Genomic DNA, 17,319 nt, shown 5'->3' on the forward strand with positions numbered 1-17,319 from the left:
CCAGTGCAAGAGTTTCTGGCGGACCAGTGGGCTCAAAGTCACGGATTATGGTCCGACAAGGTGGTGGTCAATAGCGATTTACAGGAAGCTCTTCGATGGTGGCAGCTCTCGGACAATCTGTCTCGAGGAGTGTCGTTACTGGAGCCGGAATTTCAAGCTACAATTGTGACGTATGCCTTTCAGACCGGGTGGGGACGCATCTGGGGACCTTCCAGGTTCAAGGTCTGTGGTCTCCAGTCGAATCAAGTCTTCACATCAATGTGCTGGAACTGAGAGCAGTTCATTGGGCTCTAAAATCGTTTTTTGCCACGCATACGCAGCTCTGTCTTGAGAGTTGTTAGGCAGAATCCTGTGCAGTGCCCTTAGGGATCACTATGCACAATTAAGACCACAGGTGGCAATACAAGTTTTACCTCTGGTACAAGCCCATACTACTAAGTTATAGTGGTAGCAGTAGCAGAGCAACCAGGCTTATCTCAAGAGTATATGAGCAGTAGCAGGGATTACACAAAGGGACCACAATTACTGGGTATCAGGTATTAATATCGCCACATATATGGTTGCCGTAAATAATATCGCCGCAAAAATGTCATGGCGATATTATTTGGGTGACCATATATGTGGTGATAGGGGCAACAAAAAAAAAAGAATTGTTCCATGCAATAATGTCGCCACAAAAAACGACAATTTTTCGTCAATATTTTTGTATGGTGATATTTTTGTGGCGACATTATTACATGGAACCAATTACTGTGACTCAAGCAAACACTGACTCAAGGTTTCAGGTAAAAAATATAAGTACATTTATTTTGAAACCATCAGTTATAAACACAACACCTCTATTAAACTTTAAACAAAACCACACGTTAAATATACTACAACTAACTAATTCAATTTGTACAGTAAGTCTCAAGGTAAGTATCCTGTGTTTGAATGAACCGGTGTAATGAACAAAACACGATATGGGTACGGGTGCGATCACTTTTTGACAGTTCGGTCTACTAAATAAACACGTATCCGTGACATGAAATGCTCCTGGGGCAAAAACACACTTAGCAACTGAGATACCCAGAGGGAGTTGGAGGCAAAAATCACAGGCAATATTTAGGTTAGGCAGACAGTATCGAGAAACACTCAGAAACAGGAGTTCAAAAGTCAAAGGGTCGGAGCCAGGTTTAGATGACACCGGAGGCCTGTGCCGAAGATCACACCGTTAGACAGTTCAAAATTCCGTAAAGCCCAAGAGTAATTGAATATTGTCAATGTTCGGAAGCAAAAGTTATAAGAAGGAGGGAAAACAAGGCCGAGCCTTGAGGATGAAGAAACGGGGTTCACCCAGTTTCCTCGAGTAGAACACAGTACCTTATTTCCACGATGCAGCTGGAGCCCTGGCAGTTGTTCCTGTTGGTTTCCCGCAGACCCACGATTCCTGGAGCTTCGTTGTGAAGGAGGACATCTGAAGGGGGTCTGCTCCACCCAGGGATGAAGCCGGCAGCAGCGACAACGAAAAGGTGTGCTCCTTAAAAACAGGAGAGGCTCAGCAGGTGGCTATCCGGACCACTACAGCAGTGTGCAGCGATTTTGACTACGGCGGAGATCTCTGGCTGAAGATGATGAGCTGGTTATCCCCACCAGGCTCAAGGGAAGAAGACTCCGGACTGGATCTTCTCTTAGGCATCGAAGGGTAGATAGCTCAGGACTGCAGCAGGGCTTCACCAGGACGGGGTAATTGCAGCAGCCGTCGTTATCTCTGCTTCTCTTTGGTTCCTTGTAGTTCAAGAGGCGACTCTGACTTCTAGCCCAAGAGACCTGCCTTTTATGTGCAAAACCCCCATTCACACAACCTGGCTGTCGATCACGCAGCAGGGGGGTTGTCCAGCCGGGACAACCACCTCAGCCAATCATGGAAAAGTGCGACTTGGGTTTCCTAGGATACCCTGTGCAGGGGATGACTTCACCCCTCCCTCACATTCAGCCCACCTAGACACCCAGGCGCCTTGAGGAGGGCTTCTCTGCAGAAGCCCGCCAAAAAGACGTTGAACAAAGAAGGCGAACCTAGTTTGCCGCGTAAAGTCAAACACAAGAAGGACTTTAACAAAAAGAAATGACGAATAAACCCAACCGGAGCCAAAAGAAAGACGATTTGGTCAAGTGGGTTTATGTTCGAGGCTAATATAATAGCCAAGAACAGTACCACGTTTATCTAATATAATTGCCGTAGAAAAGTTAGGATAGATACCACTGCCACCAGCCAAGTCTAAATGTGAAAAGAGCAAAACAATGCTCAGGGAGGTACAGACAGAAAAGGGTTACCAATTAGCCCTTTCCAGTACTCCATGTAAGATGGGGTGTACTGGGTCTGTGGTAAAAATGACTATGTAAAGTAAATGGCAACTTTACCTTTCTCTGGGGGACAGTAGTCAGCCCCAGCGAAATGGAGTCTGAGGGAAGTCTAAAGACAACCCTGTGTTACTACACTAAAGGTGTGGTGTAACCCATACAAGAACAGGGGCACCTGGAGTGTTGTGCTCCAGTGCCCAAGATCACACAATGAGTAAAAACACATAGGCCAAAACACATGTAAGAGTGGAAAAAAAAGATGTATATTCTTACCAGGTGGAAAAACAAACTCCAGAAATCCAGCAAAGCTGCTGGGGAACTCACTAGGTGAGGGAAATTAGCCCTAGAAGGAGAATTCTCCCTAACAAGAGTGTTGACTGACAATACAACCATGATGTTTACCTCAGGAAGCAGGGGGCACGCATTCCAGGATACTCTCTCGAGAGAGACTCAGAAACTATGGCATTGGGCCCTCGAACAAAACATCAATATTGTGGCATTTCATCTGCCGTGGTGATGAACTTGCAGTCGGACTCTCTCAGCAGAGAAATAAACCAACTGCGCGAGTGGCAGCTGAAGGAACAGCAGGTGTCGAGCATTTTCTGGAAATGGGGTCGTCATTCATTGGATCTCTTCGCCACCCGAGAGAACAGAAAGTGCAAGGAGTTTGCCAGCAGATGGCCTCAGCCAGATTCGCTGGGGGATGCGTTCTTGTTCCCGTGGATGGGCAGGTTCGCGTATGCATTCCCTCCCTTCCACTCATTTGGCAGGCGGGCCCTCCAGTGGATTCAGAAATACCCACGCTGTGTGATTCTGGTGGCCCGTACTGGGCCAGGCAGCCGTGGTTCTCGGATCTACTCCATCTATCCGTAGCAGAACGGTTACAAGTGACGCCGGACCTTCTGTTTGAAGATGCCCCTGCAGTTCTTGTCGTGGAAAGTGGCGTTTTTAGTGGCCATTACTTCGGCAAGAAGAATATCGGAGTTGCAAGCCCTAGTGATTGATCCTCCGTACTTACGTTTCTTCAAAGACAAAGTGGTGTTAGCTACTAACCCGCACTTTGTTCCAAAGGTGCCAACCACTTTTCATAAACTCTCTTCTATTGTGCTGCCATCATTCTTCGCTTCTGTTTCCTCATCGGCAGAAAAGGCGCTGCATACGCTGGATGTGAAAAGAGCATTGAAATTTTATCTGAGTCGTACTCAGGAATTGAGACGTTCAAGACAACTCTTTGTGGCTTATGGACCCTCAGTCAAGGGAAGAGCAATCTCCAAACAAGGGCTTTCATGCTGGGTCTCATCGGCTATTTCCTTCTGTCACTCTAAGGCGGGAAAGCCATTGGAAAGGCGCCCGAAGGCGCACTCAACGAGATGCACCGCGTCATCAGCGGCATTATGGTCGGGGATTCCGCTGGTGGACATCTGCCAGGCGGCCTCCTGGTCAGTGCCACGTACATTTACTCGGCATTATTGCCTGGAGCAACAGCATGGTGCAGATGTACAGGTGGCACATGCAGTCCTGCAACGCCTGTTTCAGTAAGGTAAGCCCCCACAGCCTTGGGGTATCTGTTGCAATGTTACCACTGCTAATGTCTTCTTTGCTGGTCTTATGTGTTGCGTTCCTGATGTATTGGTTTGCATTACACGCCACCAGGCATGATGACTATTGCTATGTAATCTATTCAAAGCATGTGAATTCATGAAAGATCCAATGCTGGAGAAGGGAGTAGTTTCTTACCTGTAACTCCATTTCTCCAGCGTTGATATCCTTCAAGGATTCACATGTGCCCGCCGGCCTCCCCTGCATGTAAACCTAGTTGGTGCCTCTACTTTGGAGGTTAAAATCTGAGGAGAAGTCGCAGGGGCGGGTCTATTTATACCCTACGTCCTATTGAGTGGTACGTAAGCGCCCCAAAAGGACGTCGATAGGACACAAAAGTGCCGAAGTTTTCCAAGGGAAAACGCTATTTTAAAATAGACTGAGGTTCCCAGCCTGACGACGGCGAATATTCAAAGCATGTGAATCCATGAAAGATAACAACGCTGGGAAAATGGAGTTACAGGTAAGAAACTACTCCCTTCTGCCATTGTTTAATCGAACTTGCCTTACTCCCTATGTCTATTGTTGATTCACTTTACTAGCAGTTGGTGCATTTTAAAGGAGTCCAGAGTGAATTGTGGTACCACATAGACATTGTACATATTTACCATACTAGAATTGCCAGAGTACAAAGTGTGTATATATTCTGAACCTTATTTATATAAAGAACTGTGTTATCACCTAACATAGTGTGTGGACGTTCCTTTGTGGGTGCTGGGGACTACACTGTACTTAAGAACCAGCCTGCATCACCACCTGAGAGCTTAAGCCTTGATTGTTCGTCCATAGCTACCCTATAGAGAATCTTGGCTGGGGTGCTCTGTGCTTCTACTCTGCCATATAGAGGGCAGGAGTACAGAAACCCCCCTCCAGTCTTTACAGTAACAACTTGCCGTTTTGATCTCTGCACGGTATGGAAACATCCCTGCTGTCAATCTATGCTAAGGGGGATGAGACAGCAGTTTCGGCCTTTTCAGAGCCTTACTTCAGTGTATGGTCTTCTGGATTGGTGGCTACAACTGACACCTGTCACATGAGCTTAGCCCCTGTTCTGAATGGGAAAATGATCTCAGCAATACATGTCTGGATGACATGGCAGATTCACCTCCCACTCGCAAGGAACTGGGAAATAACTCGGGAGACTGGGCGTCAGGACCTTCATCAGGCCAACTTGTTCAGGAAGACATCCAAGTGTCAAACTGAAGAGGATCCATTGGCCTTCCTCATGCGGAACGTTGGTGTATGTGGGGATAAGATGCAACCTCTTGTCAGTGAAGTACTGAATATACAGAACTAGGCAACCCTCACTACCCAAGCCTAAGCGAGGGCTTTCCTGGGCCTCACTGGGAAATACAGGAGTAAAGTGACCGACTATAGAAATATAGCTGTCCCTCTGACTGCCCTCACTACTCATAGGCGACCTAAGGAGTTCTGATGGACCCTGGAGAATGAGAAGGCCTTCACTGGCCTGAAAGCATCCCTAGTTCAGGCCCCTGGTTTAAGGGCACCTGATTGGAAGAGACCTTTCATAGTGCAGGCATATGCCTATGACAGTGGGACAGTTGGAAAACTTTCACAGCTTGATGACAAAGGTGAGGAACACCCTATATGTCTAATCAGCTACCCGTTTAGGAGTGGAGAGCTCAGTTGGCCCGAGGTGGAGAAGAGTTGCTTTTCCATCGTATAGTTCCATAGGAAGTTGAGGTTTTACCTCCATGGGGCTCACTTCACTGTGGTTGGTGGATATTGAGAGAGAGAATCCAAAGTGGCTCAGGTGGTTCATGAAGTCTGCATGCCTTGAACGTAACTATTGGGCATATGCCAGATCTTAAATTTAGCAGTTCTGATGGGCTGCCCAACTGGGATAACCGACTGGAACAGAGTACCCATCCAGGGATGGATTAATTCCCCCTGTCCCTAGTCTGGGGGGGGGGGGAGGGGAGGGCGAGTGTTAGGAAAGATTTCTCTTTACTGCAACTTTCCTTCCATTTCTGTGGACCCCCAAACTTTTTGCTTTTATTGACCTGTACTTTTTACAGTGCAGTGAAGCCTTAAGCTTCTTTTGCTCATCTGTTATAGGGAAACTAACAGGTCCTTCAAGCTGTCAGTACTGGGAAATATTGTTTCCATTAGTCTAGTTACTTTGTTACTACTTTTAGTAACTTGGTATCACTTGTGGTAAATTTGTATCATTGTACAATGCATCTTACAATGCAGTACAATGGGGTACACTTTTTGTTTTACCATAAACTTGCACTTAGAGGATATTTGGTTACTCTAGGTGTGCTAAATGGACAAGCTGGTGGCAGCAGTGACGTTTTACATTTTTTTGGTGCTTTTCATTTTAGCCTTACCACGTTTGACTACTAACTGTGACTGGTGACCAAACATGGCCATGCCACAAGGTTTTTCACTTGTCCTTTGGCCATCTTATCTTTTAGCCTTATTCCTGGCCTGTGAGGCCAGGAAAACCCGTATATGGCCTTCCAGTGGCCGGGAAAGCAGAGGCTTTTGGCAGGCTACTGGAGGTCTGTGTGTTTACTGGCAGGATGTGGGCTGAGACTGTCTGGTCCCAATCCACAAACTGGTTTCAGTGTGTCTGAGTGATATGCATGAGTGTTCCCGCCAGTGGTCCTAATTGGACCACTGCTGGGGTGTGTGCAGGCTAGTTCTACTATTGGCTAGTAGGAGTTTCTTCTCTTACCTGGCTTTTCGGATAAGAAGAGGAGCCCTGCACCCACTCTGGAGAGATCCTGGAGAAACCTGAAGGAGCCAAGACTTCTGTCCAGCTGTGAGACCCGTGAGGAGACCAGTGATCCGTCTGAAGGAGGCCCCAAGCCTTCTGAAAGTTGGGGATACTTTAATTGACAAGGATAACTTGCCCTCTAACCCTTGGAATCGTTCACTGAACCCCATTTTTTCCAGCGTTACAAACTTTGTCGGAACGTTTCCTGAACATTTGGGCATAAGGCCCCAGAGAACTCAGGGAAGGACTTTTGAAGTTGGGGCTAATTCTCTGTAAACCTATAGTGCATAATCTAATCTGTACTTTCTTTTACTGGGGTTTGATCTGTATTATGCCCTACTCTAGTGACTGTATATACGTATTCTATTATTAGTGTTGTGTGATACGTCTACCTGATAGTCATTTTTCATAGTATTGTTTGGCCATAAATAACTGTATTTTTATTCATATTGTCTAAGTGCAATTTGTGACTCCCATTGTGTGTACTCATTGTGGACCCTCTCCAAGCTTACCACCTCTTCAGACTTAGCCTAGACCCCTCGTCACTGCTACTTTGAGCTGGTTTGGCAACAGCTCCCAGAATTGTCCCTGTCACAATATAGGTCGGAGTCCCGAGGAGAGTCCCAGTCTACTCCAGTCTTTGTACGAGTGAGGAGCTGCAGCAACGTTGTGTTCCTTGGATTTCGCTATAACAATCACTGTTTCTTTAACTGGCCTCTGCCTCTGGTAGACTCCACCTTAAAAGGTACACGGGTGCGCGGAGTACCGCGCAGAGTCCCGAGGAGAGTCCCAGTCTACTCCAGTCCACTTCAGATCCACGGCAAAACCCCCCGATTGTTTGCTCTTAGATACATGAGCGGAAGCTGCCGCAGCTGCATGATGGGCCCACAGACGCGGCTGAAACAGAAAATCCAACTTCTGAGTCTGAACGGCAAGGCTCCCCCTCCCAAGCAGCATCTGCTAGTTCGGACCCCGTCCCAGCTGTGGCGCTTCATGAAGATACTGAGGTAAGCTCTGGACTAACAATTGTTTTACCTCATGCTCAGGACATGCGAAATGAGCAAGTGCACCCAGTGACATACAATATGCCAGCACTAGTTGCACTGACAATGAATACCATAGAGGAGAAAAAGCTTTTGACACACTTTGGAGTCAAGTCCATAGCAGGCGCGTGCATGTGAACTGCAGTTATACTGCCATTTGTGGCGGACTCGGCTGCATTAACAGAAGCTCCAACTAACTTTTCAGCCCACAGTATAATTGCAGTCGAGTATGAAGGCTCTGATTTTTTAGTTACTATGATGATTCCTGTAGACTCCTTAAATGGCGACAATAAACGAGCACAGATTTTCAATTCATCAACCGTCCCAATTATAGCGGCTCTGGAGGCGAATCTGATCGAGGTGAATACATCGTCGTTTCAGTCTCCCTTTGACGTAACTGATACTGAACTATTAAAAAATTCAAGCAAGTGTCTGCAGATAACTCTAATGCGTCCAATTTTGCATTTGTGCCCCCAATTAGACGAAATGAGCTCTCGCTGGACTTGAAAAATTCAGCTGAGTTATGCAGGCTCGAACATATATCAACAACAAATGAAGGTCTCCAGCCTGATGCAGAACTGATTTTAAATCAACGAGTAGGCGCACGGAAAAAAATACCGGCACAGCAGCAGGCTATTTTAGCGACAAGAGGCGACAGCGTTGAAGTCTCAAACGGGAGACTTGAAATGCCAAATATGCAATGCCCCTTTTAAATATAAACCTCAGCATTAGTGTTTTCTCACACTGTGCGGGCACACCCCATAATCAAACAAGTGTCATCAGCTACAAATGGGAAAGAAGCTGCAAACACCATCAGTCAACACGCCAAGAGTCCTTGACCCCGCGGGACGTGAGGCACGTCTTACCGAGAGGCTAACTGCAGATTTTCAAATAATGAAAGAAAAGCTAATACAAAGCTTTGTCAATACGCCTATCGATGAACCCACAAATACAGCCACTTGTGGACGTTATACAGCTAACCTGTCAACACAGCCAAACTTTGATTCGATGGCGTCACCCTTGACTTATTCGCAGAGTTTGGATCAGTGCAGTTCGACAAAGAAGAGCTACTCCTCTTCTAGTGATAATTTGTCATATGCCTTTGGTGCACTTAGGCCAAAACAAACAAATAAGGATATAACTGAAGCAGAGACTATCCCGCAAAGCAAGATGAGACAGATGCCATCGGACGAACGATTACAAGAAGTGCCGCTGCACTCAGAACATGCAAAGATGGCTCAGGAACAACAAAATAAAACAAATCTCTCGGTGGCTGCGGGTATCCAAATCCATAACAATGTTCTTGCTGCCACATATTTAGCTCTGATTACGTTTGTGAAATTGTATGAAAGCTTAAACAAGTCCATAAAAGAGCAAGGAGTCCAAATCAGCAACTTACTGACAAATGTAGAATCGATGGAGCAATTAAATGGTGTCCTGCAACAAAGACTGGAAAGAGAATTTGATATTTCATCACAATGGCAATATCGTCTTGGCGATTTGGCTACAAGTGCGCATCTTGATAACTCTACTCTCATGTCTGCAACCTTAGAATGTATGAAATGGTTGAGACATAATGTTACTTGAGTCGTGAACAGAACCATGGACAACGGGGTGAAGTGGTCGTTCGTACTAATAACAGTGTACCAGCGACAAGCTCACAGCTATTAACAAAACCAGCTCAATCACCACTAAAGGACTCCCAGCTCAAAAACCCTATTTTAATACCCGCAAGTGAGACATCCGACAGAGTCACGGCCAATACGGCAGAGTCAGTTATCAATCTCTCAGCCCCATTGATGTCATTAGATGCAAAAAATAGTGGGGATATACGAGGGATAATAAAGCAGCAAATGAATCACTACAAGTTCCAGAGATGTCTAGTATGGCAATAGCTGCATCTGATCTACCTGTTATTGGAAAGAAGTTGACTTTCGATATATTCACTGGACCAGCGAAGAATATCCCTTCACTTATTGCAACAACAGCAAAGACGATTTCAAAGAAACAAGGACTTGGCATAAGTAAAGCAGTGAAAAATCCAAGAAAAAAGCTTTACACAAATATGAAACAATTTGTTAGGAATCTGTCAACCCCTCAAAAGCTTGGCCTATTTGACCGCAAATCACAAGGCCAATCATTAGATAAGTCAGTTAGGTCACATTTGAATGAGCCGGAGAGTCAGCCTACTGGTGCAAAGCCTTCTTTAAATCACAAACAAAAAAATCCAAATAAGCGGGCAAGACTAGACTCTGAGATGCAACAAACAGGCTGCCAAGGGTTCTGTGGATCTATGTGATCTATTGACGTATTCTATTGATTCAACCAGGAGCTAAAATATAGGCCAGGAATGGATGAACAAACAAGTAAGAAGCAGGTGGATGTAAGAAAAGATCCTACATTACCTTCAGTTCAATCTACAACGGTCATTATACCTAAACAACACATTGCCATGCCCCAGGCCTCACCACGAAAGAGAGGTTGGAAATCGTCCTAAAATTTAAGCCCTAGAATGACCACCGTTCAATTGAATAAACATCAAACACTGAAAACAAAAGATCATGAAAGGCATCAGACAGAGACAAGACACCAAGCGTGGAAAATATGTTCCCTGAGGACTGTGATGTGAACTTAAACAGAAGAAATGTGATGAAATTACTTCATAACATTCCCTCGCTACGCACAATCACCACAGAAGATATACTGATTGTGGAATACATCTCGGACAATTCGGCCGATAAGGTGCTTTTACACATAAGATCAATTGCAGTTGAAAAACTTTACTGGCGGCAGAAGACGAGCTTCTATCTTATGGTTTTGAAGTACAATCTGAGAGAAGCTTGATACAACCTTTAAAAGACAAAGATTCAAAAACATCAATTGAATGCTGGCGTGATGAGTTAAGGAGCCATTTTTCTTTAAGAGCATCTGGGCCTCCATCGAAATTCATTCAGAAAGACTCATACGAAATCGCAAGACGAGCTGAATCTTACAAAGACACCCGAGCTTAGCTATTGCAAAAAGTGGGAGCTAAAACATGCGGGATATTATCCTGGAACACCAGATGATTTATCCATCTGTTCCAAGATTTTCCTATCCCGCTGTCAAATTTATTATTTGCCTCCACGAAACATGGCTGCGGGAGACATCGGTAAAAGATGGATATACCATACCATTTTGCTGAACAAAGCTGGGAAAAATCAACATGGATGACCATTTTCCGGTTTGATTACAATGGTGAATAACTCTTATGGCTGGGAGATATTACAAACATTTACTCCAAACATCTTTGTACAAGGATCTTTATTACATCGAACATCTTCACCGATGGAGCATTCCCCCCAGTTATTGGTTATAAACCTATATTGGAACCTTGCAATGATCTCAATGGCAAGCTTTATCAAAGCGGTGACAGCAATTATTGACCCATGTATAACATTCTGCCGTGACTTAACCATATTAATCTGTGGAGACTTTAATTTTCCATGGTTTGAGGCAGCACCTAGAACCTCATCACAAATTGGTACCATTTACACACGGGGCGACAAATGGATGGATGCCATGCAAGCGAGGAACTGCGAGATGGTAAATGGCACCATTCAAGGGGATATCGCTCCAAGATCTACTTGGCAACGAGATAAAAGTCAGAAAATACTAGACTATAACTGGATCCCTTCTTCATTCTGGCCAAAAGTAGATAGTCTGTTAATACTCAAGACCCACGACAGCGATCACAGCCTATTAGAATTAACTTGTGTAGTGGAACGGGTATCTACTGCGCACCACTACAGCTGTCCAGTGGAGGTAAATGAGGGTATGAATCGGCTACGAATTAAAGATCATCACATTGGTCTGCTGAGTAACTGACTGAAAGATGATGCTACAACCTTCTCCGAAAAGATAAATTACACACCCTTACCTATGCAATTTTGTACCAAAAAAGCGATGTGTAATTCTCAGCAACAACAAAAAAAATGTCTTCAGTGCACAGGTCAATCAGAAGAAAAAGCAAATGCGCAAGACTATCAGACAAATAAAAAGGAAAAATAGCACAATCATTGATAAAGAAGGGGCCATCAAAATCTGCTAAATGAAATATCGGAACTGGGTAAAATCCTTCAAAATAATCAGAGATCAAGAACGTGCAGAATTAATGCTTGGACCGATTGTACAACGAAATTCCAGAGATATCTGGAAAATTCTAAACATGAATAATAGCCAAGAGTCAAGTTTGGCCAATTGCATCTCCATGTTAACTTGGGAGAATCATTTAAAAAATGTCTTTTATAACGCAACGACATATGTCAATACAGAGCCCACGCTTCCAATAGAGCCCTGGGACGTATGCGAATCCAGAGTCAAGATTATCACACTGATAAAACAGATAAAAAGCTCTCGTGCCTCAGGACCCGATGGGCTAACGAACAGAATGATAAAAGACATAATGGAGCCATGGGCCAACTTCATTGTGGAATTATTTGAATTGATCTCATTGTCCAAGTCAATTCCAGGCTCGTGGGAATCTGCAGTAATTGTTCCTATTTTCAAGAAGGGCAATAGGGACAATCCTGCCAACTATCGCCCTATTGTTCTTTTGGACATAATAGGCAAAATATTTGGTACTTGTTTACAACGGAAAATTGCGGCAAGGGCGTCAGTTAACATCCTATTAGATAATCGCCAAACTGGCTTCACCAAAGATGTCGGCACAGAAGTCAATCTTCTAATAGTAAATCTGTTAAAGCTTGAAACTTTGAAGTCCAAAAAGAAAATGTTTATGGCCTGCATAGATATGCATCAAGCCTTTGACAGAATTAACCGTACAAAACTTTGGAACAAATTATCAACATGGTCTTGTCCACCAGCTTTACTCCAACATCTCATGGCCTTACACAATGAAACATCAATCAAAGTCTGCATTGACAACAGCGGTCATCTGACAAAAGAGGTATTAACAACTCAAGGCGTCAAATAAGGATGCCCATTGGCAGCGCTGTTGTTCAAGCTGTATATTGCCAATCTACCTGAGGCGTTGCAAAATATCCGCTGTTTTCTGCCGAAACTAAACAGTCAGACGATAAGCTCGGCGATCTATGCAGATGACATTGTGTTGTTTGATCAAACTGAGATCGGTCTACAACGATTTTTAAATGCATTAGTCTATTTACAAGCAAATGACCTTGAAATGAATGCAGGGAAATCAGCTCGTGTAAATATTGACTCCGTCTCAACTATACGATATCTAGGGGTCCAAATAAACAAATCCATCAGAGAACGGGATTGGATAGTTGATTTGAAACAGCGTATGTCATCCTTCACCTTGCAAGGCAAAGGTTTGCATAACGAATATGACAAATTCACCTTGATCCCAATCCTGACCTTTTATCGCCAGAAATTCATCCCTGCTCTAACACATGGGGCGGAGGCGGGATTGAATATCAACAATCGTATCTGGGCAAGCCTAGAAGGTCAATCTTGGAGAGGGGTGTTGGCCCTACCGTCCTATGTGTCTATTGCAGCGATAAGGTACAAATTAGGCTTGGACCCTCTGAATGGAATGATTCAATGGAAATCAATTGCACTCTTAAGCAAAATGAACCTCAACAACGTTGCACCCGCCTATGAAATACTTAAAGAATCTGCTGAAAATCCATATACTGGAATCTTAGGTATCTTAGGTATCTGGGCCTTGAAAGTCAGAAAGATATTAACAATCACCGACATTTCTTGCGCCACAGTAATAGACATGCCTCAGATTGCCAAAGGGAAGCTTAGACAGTGGAATTGGATAAAAAACTCCGAAATATGTGATTCTATGCCATCTTCGCTCAATTTGGGCTTAAATTCCAATAATCTATATAAATTACCAAAATATCTGGTAAGATTTCCATCCAGGTTCCATCGCAACAAATTTCTAAGGCTGCGCCTCAATGCATAATGATTAATTATGTCTTTATATCTTATATCTTATATATATCTTTATATATTATATCTTAATGATAATGATTAATCTTAAATAGAATCAAAGTTTAATTAATTATGAATTTATACAGCCCATTAATGGGGATGATGGCGAAGAAACTTTTCCTTTTTGTAATTAAAGTTGTGTAAATAACTAATTGTTACAATAAAAAAATATATTATTTATATATATATATATATATATATATATATATATATATATATATATATATATATATATATATATATATATATATATATAGCTTGGCCTTCTATACATGTGTCCAACAAGCCTGAGTATAGAAAATCAGTCCTAACAACGTGGTTGCAAAGATTCTTTACTGGGGTGTTGGCCTCTAGGGTTGAGAATCTGATGCCCAGTTTGGTTCATGCAGACCAGGTTGGTTTTATTAAAGGGAGACAGGGGGCAGGCACTTTGCGGAAGACTCTGCGTTTGATGGATATGGCTCAAGGGAAGGGGAGTAATCCAACGCTCCTCGCCTTGGATGTAGAGAAGGCCTTTCATAGGGTTGACTGGGCCTTCCTGTATGCGGTCTTGGTAAATATGGGTTTGGAAGGAATGTTCTTAACTGTGTATGTCTTAAGCGGTGTCCACTCTTGCTCTTACTGTTTGCTTTATCAATGGAGCCATTGGCAGAGAGGTTCAGGAATACCGCCCATGTGAAGGGGATTCGGGTCAGGGACTCAGAATTTAAGCTTGGGTTGTACCCTCACAATGGCCTATTGCATGTGCGGAATCCGCATACCTCTATCTCGGCATCAATGTTGGTGATAAGTCGATAAAGGGTGTTTTCCGGATTTAAAATTAATAGGGCCAAGTCAATTTTGTTCCCTTTTGATGAGGATGGAGCGTGGGATGTGAAGATACTCGAACAGCTTGGGATGGAGGAGTGGCTGGAGCTGCTTCGTTACTTTGGGGTGATCATCACCCGTTAGATTTTCTAACTTTCAAGACACTGAGGGCCTCATCACGAGTTGGGCGGAATCCCTTAAATGTGGCGGTAACGATATTGCCGCCACATTTAAGGGTCCGCCAAATCATAAGTCTGGCAGCATTTATCCCCAGCTCTAAGCTGGGGGTAAATGTGCTGGAAAAATGCTATTTTCGGCACAATTACTGTGTGGTAATACCACCTGTGGTTATTGCACTAGAAATTCCCCAGTGGGTCCAACCGGGAATGCGGAATTCCGTTTACTGCTCAACCCGTGATCTGGCGGTAATACAACTGGATGGGTAGGCGGTAACACAAATACAGTTGAGGGTATCCCAGTCAGGTTACCGCCCAACTCATGATGAGGCCCTGAGAATGGAAGACCTCGCTGCCACCCTCACATCCCAGGAGGAAACATTGTACATGGATGACATTCTCCCTGTCTCTGTACTCAAGACCCTTCCGACTGAAGTGCTCCTCCCTTACCTGACCATTGTCAACAGCTCCCTAACCTTCCCCTCAACCCTCAAGACCAGACATATCCGCTACTTCCCAAGAGACAAACACTGGACCACACTAGACCGTGGCAGCCTCAGCAACTATCTGCTCATCATCCATCCTAGGTAAGCCCCTTTAGAAAGCATTAGCCATGCAACTCATCCAACACCTTAAAGCCAACAACCTCATTCAGACCTACCAATCTGGCTTTAAAACCAGATGCAGCACAAACAGCTGCCATCAAGGTGATTCATCAATGCCCTTAAAGTCCTTGATGATGGCCACACTTGCCTCCTAGTTTTCCTTGACCCATGTGACGAATCTGGACAAATTGTCCCTTCTCCCCTGAGGGTATCTACCACCTTTGAGGCTAGCGCGGTATGCCCACTAAGCCAGACCCACCCTAGGGGTCTGGGCAAGTGCGACCTCACTGGAAGTGACACCTCTCTTAAGGACAAGGACTTCCATTCCAATAAATAAATCCCAGTTTCTTACACCCTTTCTACCTATACAGGTGTTGAAAAGACTTGGTAGCTTGCGTTATGATTCTAGCCAACAAAGAACTTTCTTGCAAGCTATTAGCTTTAGGTAATGCTAAACATTGTCTGAATACCATAATTAAAGAAGACAGACACAATTCTGTTGATACTGATGATGTGTATAAGAACAGGACGGACTCCTATGGAGGGAGGCACGAGGGTTGTTGTCTGCGGGCTCTTTCTCAGGCTGAACAGTAGTATCCGCCTTCTTCGACAAAAGTCAACCTTCGAAGAGGTAAGGTCTGTCCTGGAAGGAAGCCACTCTGTCCCTCTGTATACACCAGTTGGACAAGGTGACTCCCCAGGAGCAGCATAATATGGGGAAAAAGCTTCAACGGGCATAAAAAAAAAACAAGGTCCAGATAGGTATAGAATGGCTGGTAGTGTAACTTGAAAAAAGGCACAGTTCTGGGATTCAGAGAAAGGAGCAGAGCAATGAAGAATAGGACAGGAACTGAACAGATCAGCTAGTAAATAGCGAGGGCAAAGGTATGAAAACCAAGAGGAAGCCATGTGGAGAAAAGGCTCCCAGCAAGGAAACAGAGTGCCGTAGGGTGGCGAAGAGCACATAAAAAAGAACTAAGTGTCCTACCATAAGAGCTGAGGAAAGTCTTGCAAAGCCAATCCGCGACTCAGAGTGGACTAAATCCAATGGAGGCGCCATGTTGGAAAAAAAACTAGAACGTTGCGAGACGTTCTAATGGAGCGTGACGGAACGACAATATCCGCGCATCCAGGAATGTCACAACTTCCACGCTGCTCTACCTATAACGCGTGGGAGAAGTGAGACCCGCTAGCTTGAGGCGGACAGGTGGGCGTGCTGACTGAGCAAAAGGGTCTGGTCAGGAGAGGATTAGGATGGGAAAACAACTATCCTCACTGGTGGTGCGACCCCTGGAGAAAAGTGGTGGGCCTGGCACCCGTCAACCGATGTTGAGACCAGACAAAGGAAAGGGGTCTGGGTCCCTGATTTCCACACAGCAAGTGTCATTTCTGCTGAGACAATTACCGATAAGGAAGCAAACGTTTCCAAAGTGAGAATGCCATAACTTTTGTTTCTAGGTTGCTGAAACCGACAAAGGTATAACAGCCGGAGAAAACGGCACAGGCACACGGCCCATATATTAAGTCATGAAAGATATCCAAACACTTTCAAGTATGGAGAAGCCGTCCACTGTACGAGAACCTGAACGAAATGAACAGGCATACGCCCAATGTAAAACTGAGTGAAATGGTCACATGTGGTTTTATACCGAGGCTGGGAAAGCCGACAAAGGCATGAGGAACTGATACAATCAGACGAGCATGCGTCCTACGTGAAACGGATTGGAAGGAGTATGAGCACTATGAAACCAGGCTGGCAAAACCAATTGGATGATAACCTGCAAATACCTGAGTGGGCAGTCAGCCAACGTTTATTAAATCTATTGAGTACTAATACACCTGTTAAAGAGGCACAGGACTTTGGGGAGTCCCCGTGCAAAACAGGTGAGACACTGAATATTGTATTAACAGTGATCCTGGAGGAATAAGAACACATGTAAACATTTGAGAAAGTCATCTAAGGAGAATTCGTGCCTCATTACGAGTCCGGCGGTAACCGAGCCGGAAAAAATGGCAGGTTACCGCCGGACTCGTAT

At 44.5% G+C, this 17,319-nt stretch overlaps 1 protein-coding gene across 3 annotated transcripts in view; it reads right to left on the bottom strand.

Moving 5' to 3' along the window:
• Positions 1-16,345, bottom strand: part of LOC138480660 (zinc finger protein 182-like) — a 637,235-nt gene extending 620,890 nt beyond the window's left edge. For all 3 annotated transcript variants that reach the window (XR_011274114.1, XM_069612333.1, XM_069612330.1), the window contains exon 1: positions 16,272-16,345. The gene's annotated coding sequence lies outside the window, so the exon portion shown is untranslated. The remainder of the gene's footprint in view (positions 1-16,271) is intronic.
• Positions 16,346-17,319: the final 974 nt, after the last annotated feature.

Source organism: Ambystoma mexicanum, chromosome 5p (genome assembly GCF_040938575.1).
Source record: "Ambystoma mexicanum isolate Mex_15411 chromosome 5p, UKY_AmexF1_1, whole genome shotgun sequence".
In the NCBI taxonomy this organism is placed as follows: domain Eukaryota; kingdom Metazoa; phylum Chordata; class Amphibia; order Caudata; family Ambystomatidae; genus Ambystoma; species Ambystoma mexicanum.